The 16,752-nt window shown below is 46.5% G+C and overlaps 1 long non-coding RNA gene across 2 annotated transcripts; it reads right to left on the bottom strand.

Moving 5' to 3' along the window:
- Positions 1–1,066: 1,066 nt before the first annotated feature.
- Positions 1,067–13,184, bottom strand: LOC142826847 (uncharacterized). 2 transcript variants are annotated; one of them, XR_012901111.1, is made up of 3 exons: positions 13,004–13,184; positions 2,338–2,545; positions 1,067–1,646 (listed from the first exon to the last, which is right to left on the bottom strand). It is a non-coding gene; the product is annotated as an uncharacterized LOC142826847 (long non-coding RNA). The 2 variants fall into 2 exon arrangements; XR_012901112.1 differs by lacking the exon at positions 13,004–13,184 and adding an exon at positions 11,524–11,802.
- Positions 13,185–16,752: the final 3,568 nt, after the last annotated feature.

The raw sequence follows: 16,752 nt of genomic DNA, 5'->3' as shown, positions 1-16,752 counted from the left end.
TCATAAAGGGTGGTTCCTTGGGTGTTGGGGGAGGCAGGAGAGGAGAGCAGGGCAGGCACCTCCCAAGGGCTCAGGCGCCCCATCTCTGATTCTCTGTTTTGTGTGTTTCTTTGTCTCCTTCTGCAGGTGGTGAGGGCCATTAACTCTATCCTGCTGCAGAGGGTCATCTGCCTGGGAGACCTGGATGTGACCGTGGCTGGATTTGCTGCCCTGGGTTTCCTGAACTGAGATGGAGCCATTGATGGGACCCACATCCTGATCCACGCACCTGACCATTGAGCAACCCAGTATATTAATTGCGAGGGCTACTTTTCTGTGGTGCTGCAGGCCCTGGTCGACCACTGAGGACACTTTGCAGACATTTTTGTTGGGTGGTCGGGCAGGGTACACGATGCCCAAGTCTTCAGAAACTCCGGTCTGTATTGTAAGCTGGAGGTGGGCACATTTTTCCCCTGCCATGAATTTGCCATTGGAGATGTGCAGATGCCACTGTGAATTATGAGGGACACAGCCTACCTCCTCATGCTCTGATTTTGAAGCTGTACACCAGCCAACTGGATCCAGCAGGGACCAATTTAATGCCCACCTGAACCGGGCTCAGATCCAGGTGGAGTGTGCCTTTGGCCACTTCAAGGCATGTTTCTGGTGCATGCTGACCTGCCTTGATGTGGGAGAGCACACCATCCCCAAGGTGGTGTCAGCATGTTGTGTCCTCCACAACATTATGGAGAGGAAAGGGAAGGCCTTCCTCCCAGGGTGGGGAGCAGACGCTGGCCATGAGGGGTGATCCTTTGATCGGCCAAGGACAGCTGCCATCTACCAGGCCCATCAGGCTGGGGTGCACATCTGGGGTGCACATGAGAGGTTCTCTCAAGGACCCCAGTAATTCTCCCCAGCGCCTCCTCCCTAGGGGCCTCTGGCTTGTGGCCCTATCCCTTCCCCACCACAACCCCTCCCTTCACCCTTTCCCTGACCTCCCAATAAACACACCTGTTTGATTTTCCAAAAAATTAAGTCTGTATTTTATGAAACGTTCAGAAAAGGTGGGGAGGAGGGCTCAAAACTTGGAGGGGGAGGGATGCTCAGGGCTGGGAGGGACATGGGGGTCAGCTCTATGTGCCACCTCAGGTACAGGGATCTCGTTGGAGTTGGGGTTGGGTGGGTCTGGGAAGCACAGGGGGGTGGACAGGAGGGGGAGCTGGAGCAGGGTCAGGGTTGGCAGGGGGGCAGGGAGAGTGGGCATAGGAATCACTTGGGGAGGGGGCATGGGCATTGCTAGGGGAGGGGGCATAGGCATCATCTTGGGAGCGAGCAGAGGCATAGTGGGGGGGCAGGCAGAGGGAGAGTGGGCATAGCAGGGGGGGCAGGAGGATGGAAGCCAGGTGTAGCAGCATCAGGCGGTTGTGCCATCATGCATGACATGACGGCACACATGTTGTCACACCACTGCATCAACTGGTCCCATGCATGGTTCTGCCACTCCAAGTCCTCGCAGACCTTGTGTGCCAGGGTCTGATGGATGTCGCACAGGATGCCAATGTGCTGGTGCATCAGGTGTTCTTGGACCCTGGTGCTCCTTCGGGTCCCCCGGACTCTGGCAGGTGGCTGCTGTGATGTGGCTTGGCCCTCAGTCCCAGCTGGTCCGGCTGTGACGAACACACAGAGGGAGAGGCGGTCAGTTATCCCTGCAGAGACTGTCCCTGAGGCTGTGGCCTCCTCTGTGAGCCGTGATCAACAGTCCATGGCCCAGAGGAGAGGGATGTCCCGGGAGCAAGGCCATGTGTGGCCTTCACAGCAGGCCCAGCCTCAAAGGGACCCCGATGTGCCCAGAGGAACGTGCTGCCCATTTCCCACTCCCCACCCCGACCCACAAACAAGTAGGCAAGGGAAGTGTCCAACCACTGTGGGATCCCCACATGGGTGGTAGAGGAGCTGGGAGCAGCCTGGGCCTCCCTGGGGTCCGCACACACAGCTGCAGCTTGCAGTGCTGTCTGCGGGAGCAGCTGTTGCCTTGCACATGCAGGCATGCTTGTGTGCTGTGTGCAGCACTCCTCAGTCTGTGTGGAGTCGTGCCTGCGCCCTTGTGGCTAGCCTGCTTCGACCCGGGCCACTCTCGCTCCCTCCTCCATGGCAGGACAGGTGTGGCCTCCCCTGAACCTGGCAGGAGGATCCCACCTGTGCTCAGGGGCTGCCTGCTGCATCCACGTGCCACACACTGATACTGCACATGGTTGCATATGCTGGTACCAGCTCGAGCAGGGCGAGGGACACTCGCCCCCAGCCCCCTGTGCGCCCGCCTCCCACACCCAGTGTGTGTGACAAAGTGAGACCAGTCACCTGAAGATCCCTCCCAGGAGTCTGGTGAGGCCTGGCAGATGTTCTAGGTCACTGGCACCACCTCGAGGGACAGGGTGACGGTGCCTGTCTCCTCCTCCTCTGCCTCTGGCTGACCCTGGCCCTCCTGCTCCTCCTCCACGGAAATCTCTGGCTGGGCAGTGATGGGGGGTCTCCAGGCCAGAGTCCACCAGGACAGGTGGTGCAGCTCCTAGTAATAGAGTCAGGTGTGAGGTCCTGCCCCCGAATGCGAGCTGCACTATGTGGCCCAGACATATCCCCACCGGAGCTCCTTTAGAATCATAGAATCATAGAGATGGAAGAGCCCTCAGGAGGCCATCAAGTCCAGCCCCCTGCCCAACGCAGGACCAATCCCAACTAAATCAACCCAGGCAGGGCCCTGTCAAGCTGAGATGTAAAAACGTCTAGGGATAGAGATTCCACCCCCTCCCCCCTCAGGTAACCCCTTCCAATGTTTCCTCCTAGTGAAATCGTTTTTCCTAATATCCAATCTAGACCTTCCCCACTGTAACTTGAGACCATTGCTCCTTGTTCTGCTATCCGTCACTACTGTGAACAGCCTTTCTCCATCCTCTTTGGAACCTCCCTTAAATTTCCGCATTTCTGCACTTGGACCAGAGATCCTGCAAGGTTCTCCTCCTCACCCCACAGTGTGAGGAGGGACAGTATCTCTGGCCCGGGACAGGAAGGTGAGCGCCTCTTACTCCCCCTGGATGGGTCCTGGGAACCCTGGGGCTGCTCCCTGCAAGGTCCAGGAGGGTCGCAGGGGGCTTGGTACTCGGTCATGGCTGGCAAGGCCTGTGTCAGGAAGAGCTGCGCAATGAGGTGCTGCTCTGAAGCCAGCTTCCTGCCACAAGGCTTGTCCAGGGTGCTGAAAACTTTAAGAGGGGTCAGGAGACAGAAACTATAGAGTTGTGATTACTTTGTATGGAGTGGCAACCAGCGCACCTGTGCTATTTCCTGGAGGCCTTGTCTTTCAAAAATAAAATCTCCTCCCTATCCACACATGTCTTTTTCCAAAAGAGCTCTTTCGGAAAAACGCTTCTTCCTCATAGAATGAGGATTACCAACATCAGGAAAAACCCTCTGTTCTTTCAATTTAGTTTTGAAAGAACGTGATTGCAGTGTGGACATTTCTCAAGTTTTGTCAGAAAAATGGCCATTTTTCCAACAAAACTCTGTAGTGTAGATATATCCGTATTCAATTTCCTCTTGGTCCTTTTCAGAAAAAACTCCTGTTATTTTCTGTGAGAATGTGCACGAGTAACTACTTGGTAAAAACTGGCAAAAAGACCTCAGGGTTTGTTGCAATAGTAATAATTTGACCATTAACCTTTCCCCGCTAGAGACTTGGCTTTTAATATAAAAGTCACAACGAATTTGATACCAATTGGATTCATAAAATATCAGTACAGGTTGCACCTCCCTAAATGGGACTCTCTGCTCCGGCAATATACATAGTCTGGCAGAGCCACCAATATTCCTGGACGAGAGAGTCCTGGGGCCCAGAGCCCAGTGGCAGGAGGGCCAAGGGCTGGGTGCCCTGCCAGTTCAAGAGCCTCATGGCAGGGTGACTGGTGTCCAGGAGTTCTGTGGGGCCAGCATCTGGCAGCCCAGCTAGAGCCTGAGCTGGCGGCAGTGGGGCAAGGGCTGGCATCTGCCAGCAGGGTCGGGGATGGGGCAGTAAGGGGACCAGCATCGGGCAAGCCTGGCCGTGGTCAACTAGCTGGGCTGGAAGCAGAGCCAGAGGTGGAGAGAGGCAGCAGGCTGGGGAATCAGTGGCAGGGAACTTCCTATGGTCTGGCAAATTCCCTCATTCAGAACAGGTAAGGTTCCAAGGGTGCTGGACCAGGGAGGTCCAAACTGTACTGCGATCTGTCCACAGGGCTATAGGCTATTCTGGGGCAGGGCTCTCTCAGTTGCTTTTGTTGAAGCTGTTCCACTTCGTATAAATCATTAAATATGGATTGGAATAGAAACTTGGGTTTCCCAAATCCCAGGTGAGCATCTTAACCACTAGGCCATGCAGCGACTGTCATGCTTTCATAGGACCAATGAATATTGGCTGGTATTGCGGAGCCTGAGTCCAGCCTCTTGGATGGTGGAAGAGATAGGCTCAAATCTCTGCTCCGACACAGATACAGGGCAATTTGAACCTGGGTCTCCCATATCTTTCATGAGTGCTCTAAGCACTGAGCGAAACATTAAAAGTGAGGTACTACCATCACCACACCCTTTTGCAAACAACAGGGGTATGTCTACACTACCCCGCTAGTTCGAACTAGCGGGGTAATGTATGCATACCGCACTTGCTAATGAAGCCCGGGATTTGAATTTCCCGGGCTTCATTAGCATAAGCGGGGAGCCGCCATTTTTAAATCCCCGCTGCTTCGAACCCCGTGTAGCGCGGCTACACGGGGCTTGAACTAGGTAGTTCGGACTAGGGTCCTATTCCGAACTACCGGTACTCCTCGTGAAACGAGGTGTACCGGTAGTTCGGAATAGGCACGCTAGTCCGAACTACCTAGTTCGAGCCCCGTGTAGCCGCGCTACACGGGGTTCGAAGCAGCGGGGATTTAAAAATGGCGGCTCCCCGCTTATGCTAATGAAGCCCGGGAAATTCAAATCCCGGGCTTCATTAGCAAGTGCGGTATGCATACATTACCCCGCTAGTTCGAACTAGCGGGGTAGTGTAGACATACCCTAGGAGAGGATCTGCATCTGTGAATCCCAAGTCGAGCTATACTTCCCCAACATACACGTAGATGTCTAAAGCCCGAGCCTCAATATGTCCATTAGGCTACCTTAGGCAGCTCTCTGATCAGATTGCTGGCTTTTGTGGATTCCTTTTTTAGGCACCTAGCTCTCTCCATTTATTGTACAGAGAACCTGGGCACCTAATTTGAAGTTATAGATGCCTTTGAGCGGTAGGATGCCTAAAGTTAGGCACAGGAAAAATGAGCCCTTCTCTGTACTGTTGGCCTAGCCTTAGTACTAGTTGGATAGTAAATAAATGAATAATAATAATACAACATAAAAAACAACAACAGACTCTGGAGCATCAAGAATGGCAAACATATACTTATGTAATTTATCCTAAAGATCCAAGACTTACTAAACACCAAAATTCATAGAAAAAATGTAATGTATGTAATTGCTTATTGGGACTTTTGAAAGTGTTTTATTAGGGAGAACAATTACAAACTGAAGGCCACATCACAAAATCTGGGCTCTTTAACTAAACTAATTGACTGTGGGCATGTCTACACAGCAGGACGAAGGCCAAAATAAGCTATGCAACTTGAGCTATGTCAACTGTGTAGCTTAAGTCGAAATATCTTATTTCAGCTTTTGGCACTGTTTACGCAGCAGAATGTCCAAGAAAGAGCACTCTTCCTCCGACTTCCTTTACTCCTCATAAAATAAGGGTTACAGGAGTCGGAGTAAGAAGTCCTCCAGCTCACCATTATTTTAACATTATGTTGAAATAACTGCTTGCAGTGTAGACTCAGACTATGTTATTTCAAAAAAACACTGCTGTGTAGATGTAACCTTAGTGTTTGGACAACACATTTACTTTCTCCGCACCTTCTTATTATATTTTCTATTTTAATACTGTAAGATTGACCTAGCTTCTAGAAAAACAAATTCCCCTTTTACCCCTTTCCAATATTTGTTAGTCTTTCTCCACCAGGTTAATTACTGGCTGGAACAGTAACATGGCCAAGAACGGTTACTGGTTTGGGCAGCTGCTAACTGGGTTGTTATTAGAGAAAAAAATGGAGAAAATTATTGCTATTATAAGCTAAAGAGTGTAAAGGAAAAGAAAATGATATAAATATAGAACAGTTATGCCAGGGAAATTATGGATCTTAAAGCTCTATTTTTCTAAAAGATCCCTTGGGACTTCTTGCATGCACTGAAAATAAAATAGACCAGCAATGTAACAGATTTTATTTTTTATATCATTTGGAAAAAATGTTTTCTTTTTCTAAGCCAAAACCCAGAAAGATTTATGATTTAGGCCCCAATCTTGCAACTGCCCCCACATGGCCAGACCCCATGAACAAGCCATTTGCAGGAACAGGACCTAAGTTTGTGTTGAAAATTAAACTTTATGAACAGACATACACACTTTACAGATGGTGTTTCAAATTTATTATTTCTATGCACAGGCTCCTGTGGATGTTTTGATTTAGTTAAGGAACAGCTGTGGAAAAGCCTTCATGCAGTTTACTTTATTATTGCTATACTAACATGATGTTGTATTCTTAGGCCCTAGATCCCCTCCTCAAACTTCTTTTAGTCAGACAAGCTGCTGTATCCACATGGTGTCTCATTGTCTGCAAAGGCACGTCTACACTAGGAAATTATTTTGAAATAACTTATTTTGAAGAAATAACTCCTGAAATAATTATTTCAAAATAATGTGTCCATACTACAGGGAAGCCTCGAAATTCGTCCGAGGCAGGCTTCCTTAATGTGGACGTGTTACCTTGACTTAGAGCCCCAGGAAGCACTGGGGAATAATTACTTTGAATGACTCTGGGGAGGAGCTATTTCAAAATAGCAGCAGTGGAGCATCCACACTACTGCTATTCCAAAATAATTATTTTGAAATAAGTGTTATTCCTCGTGGAAAGCAGGAATTACTATTTCAAAACAATCAGCCCCTTATTTTGAAATAATGATCTTGGTAGTGTGGATGCTCCGTTTGTTATTTCAAGACAAGGGGAGTTATTTCTAAATAACTCCCAGGTGTAGACCAGGGACAGTAGGGCTCAGAGGGGGCAGCACTTCACAACAATCAGTGCCAGATTAAGCCATAAACTAACTAAACTCCCACTTAGGACCACACAACATGAGGGGCCTCTCAAAAAGAAAAAACTGATTCCATTTGAAGTGCTATCAAAATCTGTTTATAATAAAGGAGATAGAGAAAAAGAAGATTCTATCCAAATAGAGACATTTTCATTCAACTATGACACAAATATATATATATGATTACACAAATACCCTTAACCCACTCTCTCCCTTCATTAATTGAGACAAAGGAGAAATGGACACAAATCAGACATCAGGAATGGTAACACACATAAACCTACAGGGGAGAATTTTAAACTACCTCAACATTCAATAATGGATTTAACAGTAGCCATTCTTCTACAAAGGAATTGTACCATCAGCTAGAGAGAGAGACTGCTGAACTAGAGTTCATTTACATACAAATCTGACACTGTCAACCTGGGCTTGAATAAAGATATTAACTGATTAATGCACTATAAAGACAATTTCCCCTGCCTTTGACATTCACACTTCACATCAAAAGCTATGAATGGGATACATCCAGCCTGCTTAATTAGCTTCATTAACACGGGTCCTACAACTGACAGGTAACTTACTTTTGCTGTTATATATATGTTGGATTTTGTCATTTCCACTCCAAATGACCGGATGAAGTGAGTTTTACCCATGAAAGTTCGTGATCCTATATATTTGTTAGTTCCTAAGGTGCCACAGGACTACTTGTTTTTAAAGTTGCAGACTAACACTGCTACCTCTCTGAGACTTTACTAATTGTTTATTGACAGGCAGGATGCCAGGGATAAGAAAAAAAATCAGTAATTGTACTTGTTACATTAGTATTTCTACAAGTAAGTCTGCTCTCAGTCTCCAGTTTTGTTGGCCAGCTGCTACTGGTGAAATTCTGACTCTGCCGTCATTACTTATTTAAATCCATAAATAATCACACTGCTGATAAAATTGGGAAAAAATGTGAGGTTGGAGACGGCAGTGCTCTGAAGCAATTCTTGCAAGCTCATACTTATATCGGGCTCATCCTAGGAGCAACATCATGTATAGCCTCCCACTTGGCTGGTAATAGCCAGAAAGCCGCCACCTTTTGTTTATAGTCCAGTCCATTCACACATATAGTGCCTTTGCTCCTGTTTTAATTTGTTTTCTTAAGTGTCAGTTTGCTTTTTCTTCTTTTGAACTGTACATTTGTACAACTGTATGTTTAGTGTGCATGCTGCTTTCTGCTTCATGTGCTATCCATGCTTCACGTGATTGAGTTTGCAGGTAATTGTCTTACGGACTTAGGTCGAGTGGCTCTTGAGGAAGACAAATTTGTGTTGGCTTCTTTCTGTCAGTTTCAGGAACTTTCACTGTGTTTTTATAGATTGGAAAAAGAAAAACCCCAGCAAGTCATTCTTCATAGCAAAAAATAAATCAGAATAAACATCTGTAAATATATGTTATATAGTCTGGATATATTTGTAAATACTTTGTATTTCCCTAACAAAATTAATCATTCTTTTTATTTATTCATATGAAAATAAGGATAATTTTAATTATTCATGTTATACAAAATTATTCATGCTCTCTTGTTTTCCTGTGAAAAGATAAAGCTTTCCTATTTATATAGTCAATGTCCTTTCTGTGAAAATAATAAATTATTTTTTGATGGTATGAGGTTCTTACACTTGACATATCTTGTGGCCTCCTAGGGTATGTCTAGACTACAGGCTTCTGTTGACAAAGAGCGTCTAGACTACATCCAGTTCTGTCAACAAGGCAACGCTTTGTCGACATGAGAGTGTAGACGCAAAGGACAGTGTAGATGTAATAACGCCTTCTGTTGACAGAACTCTGTCAACAAAAGGCATTATTTCTCATAGAATGAGGTTTACCACCGTCGACAAAACCACCGAGTTTTGTCGACGTTATGTCGACAAAACCCTGCAGTCTAGACACACCCCCAATGTCACAATCAGGCCCTGACAGCAATTTGTTGCACATGAGGCTCAGGAACTTTGACTGTAAGTTCCCAGAATGGCTATCTGCAGGGGGAGAAGGGTGGCCTCCCTTCTGCCTACCCATCCATCTGCCCCCATTTCCATGCAGCAGACCTGAGCAGCTTTGTTGTCCTGCGGGTGGTCCATAGCCCTTCTACAAGGTGTGAATTGCACCTCAAGTAAATTATTTCTAGAGGGATCACATACAGTGAGAACAAACATTCTGTCTTCTCCATCATAGAAACTTCATAGGAACCCCTGCAGTCTTAAATTAAACCATTGCGCTCTGCTTTTTGCTGCATCTCTCCCAGCCTCTCCCATTCACCACTCTGGGAAAAATGAAAGGCAGGATGACTTTCCATAGGTTTACACAAGGAAAATTCTACCCTAATTAACAGTAAGCTTGTACCTATAGCGTTCTCCTTCAAAATTCAAAGTCTAACAAAAGGCTGGGGCTGGGCAGAAAAGGAGATTATTAAAACTTTAATAACATGAGCCTTTGACCCCTCCTAAATTCTTTACAATTTTCTCACATCTCTAATCTGTCTCTGTTTTAATAACATGACAGCAACATGAACATCTTTGTTTACACTTTTTTTTATCTTTCAAAGAGCCTCTTCAAAAATGATAGGAACCACCAAGAGACTAAAATGAAAAATTCTTCCCGGGTAATCTTTTCCCAAGGCAAGTTAAACCTTTCCCACAATGCTACAGTATTGCAGCACAGCAGAGTGATGGCAGAATCCGCTCCCACTCAGATTATCACAGAGCTGGAAATAAAGAAAAAACATCAGCATTGCTGTTATTCTTGGGATCCCCACTTGGTCTATTGCGAAAGACGAATAAGAATGGTAGCGATCCCAGCCCAATAAGAATGCTCCGGTATTTTACAGAAGAAAAACTCTTTGTCATAGGAAGAATTAATATTGAGGGTCTTGTGCTATTCTGGCCATGAGTCAAGCTCAAGTAATCCCAGTGCATCTAGATTTTAAAATCAGGGGTTGTTCAAATGTATAACTCATCATATATTTTCAATGCCCAAAGATAGATTCAAGGGTCCAGATCCAAGCTGCTGTAAATCAAAGTTGCTCCATTTGCTCAAAGAGGATCTAGCTGCCAATGTTTACAGGGACAATGCTGTTCAGGCAGATTTTATGTAAAGAACATAGCAGGCAACAGAAATCAAACACGGGAAAACACCTGTTTGATCTACAGCCACATCCAGGCCCACCAATGGGGGAGGGGGGCAAAGGGGATAACTTTGGTGATTCTTAAGGGTTTGGGGCTCACAGCTGCTACTGCGACAAGGCAGCCACTAGGAGTTTTGGGCTCTTTAAATCACCACCAGAGCACCGTGTCATACGCTCCGAGCAGCCCAGAGGCTGACTAGATTAGGCACAGTACACTCCAGGTGGTGCTAAGGGATGCCGGTGGGGGATAATGGGGGTAGGAAGGCTGCCCTGCCCCTTCTGGGGTGTGGTGCCACTCCCACACACACCTTGCCCAGTGAGGCCGTCAATCCCACTACACATATCCACTCTCACCTTGTAACAGCAATGTAGTCAATACCAGAATTTCACTGCAGATTATCCAGTTACAATACATTCCTAGTGGCCCCTCATCTATCCAGACAGACATAGGCACAGACAACTATTATGGTTGTATGTGAATTTATTCGTAATTTTAAATTACTGCTGCTCTGACAATAGAATCAGTTTCCAGCTGAAGCACATGGCCAATACATCTCCAACGCCACCTGGCAGCTCATATCCTCTTGTTTAAACAGAGTCCCTGTTGCTGGAGGATCTTTCTTGGCACTAGCAATGGCCCCAGTACCTCTGCCTGGCACCTGTCTCCATGCTGGGTAGAGATGCCTGGGCTAGCTTTGATCATGGTAGCCTACTAGAACTAGCAGTGAAACCACAGGCCATGGGTGGCAGCCCAGGCTGACTGAGTACAATCCTGTTCAGAACCTGAGGTGAATATTTGGGCAGCTAGCCCATGTGCCCATGGCTATGCTGCCATTTTTACTGCATAGCTCAATCAAAGCTACTGCACATACATCTGCCAATGCAGGAAATTACAGCTCCAACTGCAGTGTGGACATATCCATAGATCCCTCTTTGCTGACTTTTATCCAAGTGGCTATTCCAGGCACCCACTGCCTCTAAAAGTAGGCAGCTTTTCATTCCTCACCAGGCCTGCTGATGTGGGCTGGGGCAGGGGACAAAGGCCCAGCAATTCAAAGGGGACCCAGACCCTTTAAATTACTGCCAGAGCACCACACTCTGGGAAGCCTCGCTGCCCATGGATCCACCCCTTCCACTCTCAGCCCCGCCTCTTCCAAGAGTGTGGAGCTGGCCCCACTCACCTGGTCCAGGGGCCTGCGGAGACGCTGTTCCTCACATAAAATAAGCTGACACAGTTTGTCCTGGGGGTGACATCACACACCTAGCTAAAGACCATACAGCTTACGTGTCCTACAAGTCTTTACATTAAGGCTACAAGTAACAGTCAACGAGTTACTTGGCTCTAAGCAGTCCAGGATTTGAGAATCTCCTCATGTTCAGTAGCTCACTGACTGCTGTTTTAATACAGAATCTTTTCCAACCCAGCTGCAATAATTACCCCCACTGAGCATGAGGAATCCCAGTTAGTTATAAATTCTCTGGCAGTCTTGCAAGAATATGTCTGCTAGAGGACTTTAGAGCATTTCTTTCAGAAGTTAACCATATTAAATCATTCTTAGATGCTGCCGCCAAATAAAGAAAGAACCTTTAGAATAACCCTTGCTTTTAAATGCTCCACTTTCCTGTAAAAGTCAGCAGTTCTTTGGAGCCTGCAAGTCTCTCAATTGTCAAACAATTGCTAATGTTCTCTCCTATCAAATTTGAAATGATGTAAGCATTTGACAGTAAAACTAGAACACAGAGGAAAATGCTGAGCCATCTCAAGCCTGTAAGTGAATCAAAGATTCACAGGAGTAGCTCTAGGAGGCCTCTTGCATTTGTGTGCTACAGGGGGACAGGAACAATTTGTACAGTGGGGGTGATGAGGGCCATTGAATTAAATTGTAAACCCTGTATGTGATGGAAACCACTTCAAGCCAGGAGCTGCAGCAACACTCCCACCCCACTCCGCCCCAATTCCAGCATCTCTGGTTGTGACTCAATTTACGCAAAGAACTGCATTCAGTACAACAGATGCTACACTGAAGGTCTTGTCAGCATTTAGAACTCAGCTGCAAAAACTTTCACTTTGGGCTAGAACTGGAGCACACCAGCTGTAAGCCATGCTTAAACTGGTCTGAAAAGGCCCAGAGAGGTCTATCATCACCCCCACATCTGCCCATTCCCCTCCCCAGCATTAATTTTGCCCCTTACAGCCCAATCCCTGATCAATCTTGTCCCATCAGGCTATGCCTAGACTGCAAGCTTCTTTCAGAAGAAGCTTTTCCAGAAGAGATCTTCCAGAAAAACTTTTTTCAAAAGAAAGCATCTACACAGCAAAAGCACCTGCTTTTTCAAAAGATAGTGTCCACATTTATTGGACGCTATTTCTCATTTCAGTTGTGATTACTGTGGACAGAGTGGCCACCAGGGCACCTATGCTTTTTCCTGGAGGCCTCTTCTTTCGAAAGAACTCTCTCTTCCTCATCCACACACGCCTTTTTCCTGAAAAGCTCTTTTGGAAAAAGGCTTCTTCCTCATAGAAAGAGGTTTACTGCGATCTGAAAAACCACCCCGTTTTTTAATCTTTCTGTCGAAAGAACGCAATAGTAGAGTGGATGTAAGTGTAGTTTTCTGGAAAAACAGCTGTTTTTCAAGAAAAACTCTGCAGTGTAAACATACCCTCAGTCTGCATATCAATTCTGGCCCCATCTGTTCTACTCCTCTGTGTTCTAGGGCTTCACCTTTTGAGTCTCCTGCAGCTCCTGGAGTTATCAGACTTTCCCAGGCCTGGCTACAGCAGGGGCCTCCTTCCTCTTTACCAGACTGGGTATTGCAAGATAACAGCTCTTGAGGAGAGCTCTGTTACTTCCTGCAGCAGCCCTCCTTCTGCTCTTCCTCCAGGTGGCAGGCAGGCAAGTGCAGAAAGCAGCCAGTCAAGAGGGGTTCCTCAGGCAGCACTAACAATGCGCACTCCTCCCTGACAATGCTCACTTTTTAGACATTTGAATTCCCAGGGATGAGAGAGGGTGCACTGGAAGGCAGGGTTGCCAGATGGTTTAACCAAAAATACCGAACACCACCCCTCCCCCACCCCCCAAAAAAACCACTGTTGGGAAAAAAAAGGGGGAAAACAAAGTTATTGAGCAAAAAAAAATAATACAAAAAACCCAGCATGGCCCCTTTAAGACTTTTGGGCTTTTTTTTGCTGGCGGCCATCTTGTTTTCTTACTCTGTGCCAGAAGAGAGCTCCCCTGCGGAACGAGGTAAGCAGAGGGAGAGGGGGTCGGAGGTGAGCCTGGGGGCTGGGCCAGGTTGCTGAGATTGTGTAGGGTTGCCAGGTATTTTGGCCTCCTGTCAGGAAAAAAAAAATCAGAAAATACCGGACTTTTTTTTTTACTGGACAGGAAGTGAAAATACCAGACTGTCTGGGTCAATACCAGACACCTGGCAATCCTACTAGAGGTGCTGGGTTTAAGGTTGAGGTACTAGTAATGATTCAGAATTACCAGATTCAGACTGGATGGAGAACTGGCAGGGGGAGAGCAAAGGGGCAATTGCCCCAGGGTCTGGTGATTCAAAGGATCTCAGGGCTCTGGCAAAAGTGGCACCCAGAGCCCCAAAACCTTTAAATCGCTGCTGGAGCTCTGATACAGCATTCTGGGTGACACTTAGGGCTGCCTGGGGAGATAAGGGCACCACACCATGCACTCCAGGCAACACAGGGGGCAAGGGAGGCTCTGGTTCAGGCAGGACTGAGGGCATTCTGAATGGGGCCTTGCCCTTTCCAGAAGTGTGGAGGTGCCCACCCACACCTTGCCCAGGGCCCAGCATGGCTCTCAGCTCCCCTGGCCAGATCCAGCCCAGCGCAGCAGTGACCAAAAACTATTACCCATCTGATGAGAGCAGCACAGTGGCCATGCCCATGTTGTATGAGTCGGTGTCCTCAGGGCAGTTCCCATGGGACAGGGATCCCAATTCCTACCCTTGTTGCCAGACTTTTCAGGGAGCAACTGAAAGAATGAACTACCCTGTCACTCCCAGAGGCAAGTCACTCCAGCTCACAACTGAGACATGTTGGCAGAACAGGGGAGAAAAGCTTGTGCTACTGAAGCCTTGTTGTTTCTGCTCTGTGGGTTACAAACAGAGTTTCGATCTCTGGAGATGTCAGTCTAGGAGCTTTCACTAGAGGCAACATTTTCAAAGGTATTTTAGGTGCCAAAAGATGCCCATAGGCACCCAGCAGGATTTTCAAAAGCACCTAGGATGAAACTGTAGAATTAATGGGGTTTTACAGGCCAGTCAGCCTTACCTCAGTCCCTGAAAAAATCATGGAAGGGATCCTCAAGGAATCCATTTTGAAGCACTTGGAAGAGGAGAAGGTGATCAGGAACAGTCAACATGGATTCACCAAGGGCAAGTCGTGCCTGACCAACCTGATTAGCTTCTATGACGAGGTAACTGGCTCTGTGGATATGGGAAAGTCAGTGGATGTGATATACCATGACTTTAGCAAAGCTTTTGATACTGTCTCCAACAATATTCTTGACAGCAAGTTAAGGAAGTATGTCTTGGATAAATGGACTCTGAGGTGGATAGAAAGCTGGCTGGATTGTTGGGCCCAATGGGTAGTGAGAGATGGCTCGATGTCTGGTTGATGGCTGGTTTCAGATGCAGTTCCCCAAGAATCGGTTCTAGAGCCAGTTTTGTTCAACATATGTATTAATGCCCTGGCTGAGGGGATGGATTGTACCCTCAGCAAGTTTGTGGATGACACTAAGCTAGGGGAAGAGCTAGATACATTGGAGGGTAGAGATAAGATCCAAAGTGACCTAGACAAATTGAAGGATTGGGCCACAAGAAATCTGATGAGATTCAACAAGGACACGTGCAGAGTCCTGCACTTGGAATGGATGAATCTAAAGCACTGATACAGGTTGGGAACTGACTGGCTAAGTAGAAGTTCAGCAGAAAAGGACCTGGGAATTACAAGGGATGAGACGCTGGATAGGAGTGAACAGTGTGCCCTTGACTCCAAGAAGTCTAATGGCATATTGGGGTGCATTTGGAGAAGCATTTCCAGCAGATCTAGGGATGTGATTATTCCCCTTCATTCAGCACTGGTGAGGCCACATCTGGAGTACTGCGTCCAGTACTGGGCCATCCACCATAGAAAGGATGTGGATGCATTGGAAAGGGTCCAGTGGAGGGCAACCAAATGATTAGGGGGCTGGAGCACATGACCTATGAGGAGAGGCTGAAGGATTTGGGCTTATTTAGTCTCCAGAAGAGACAAGTGAGGGGGGATTTGATAGCACCTTCAACTTCCTGAAGGGAGGTTCCAAAGAGGAAGGAGAGAGGCTGTTCTCAGTAGTGACAGATGGCAGAACAAGGAGCAATGGTCTCCAGCTACAGTGGGGGAGGTCTAGGTTGGATATTAGGAAAAACTATTTCACTAGGAGGGTGGTAAAGCACTGGAATGGGTTACCTAGGGAGGTGGTGGAATCTCCATCCCTAGAGGTTTTTAAGTCTCGTCTTGACAAAGCCCTGGCTGGGATGATTTAGTTGCTGTTGGTCTTGCTTTGGACAGGAGACTGAACTCAATGACCTCCTGACCTCTCTTCCAGTCCTGGGATTCTATGATTCTATGATTGGCATTTATGCACTTTGAAAATCTCCTTAGGCATTGAGTTGCATATCTAAATTCCTGTGAAAATCTGGCCCTGCATGTTTAGGTATCACAGTGATGGACATGAACATAGAATTTTGCCAGCACAAAATGCTTCTTAAAATGAACTAGAAAAGTAATGGGCTCGCCCTGTGTGAATTGCAACCAAGTTTGGTTAAATGCAGTTGGGCTGCTTACAGTTTCACAATAGCAACAAAGAAAATTAACCAATTTCCGATTACTTTTTCATGCTCCTATAAGTGAAACATCATTTGATTTTAAAAATGGAACCATGAACTATGAACCCATTATAGGGTCTGATTGATTCACTTGGGTGAAAAGGAAGAATTATTTATATTAGGCTATTCTCTATGGGTATGTCTACACTGCAGCATTATTTCAAAATATCTGATGTTGTTTCGAAATAACAAAGTGAGTGTCTACACAGCAAGCTAGTATTCAAAATAATTTCAAGATGGTGGACTTCTTACTCTGACTTCTGTAACCTTAATTTCACGGGGTTTTCCTTCAACTTCCTGCTGTGTAGACAGTGCCAAAAGCCAAATTCAGCTATTTTGACTTCAGCTACACAATTAACATAGCTTAACTTGCGTATCTTAGTTTGACTTTTGTCCTGCAGTGTAGATGTGCCCTAAGGGTACATCTACACAGCAACATTATTTTGAAATAATTAGCATTATTTTGAAATAACATCTACACAACAGGCAGTTATTTCGAAATAATGTCGAAATACTGTCAAGCT

The sequence above is a fragment of the Pelodiscus sinensis genome, chromosome 2 (genome assembly GCF_049634645.1).
Source record: "Pelodiscus sinensis isolate JC-2024 chromosome 2, ASM4963464v1, whole genome shotgun sequence".
NCBI classification, from domain to species: domain Eukaryota; kingdom Metazoa; phylum Chordata; order Testudines; family Trionychidae; genus Pelodiscus; species Pelodiscus sinensis.
The sequence above is the reverse complement of the archived record's forward strand: the minus strand, read 5'-3'. Positions and strand labels throughout refer to the sequence as shown.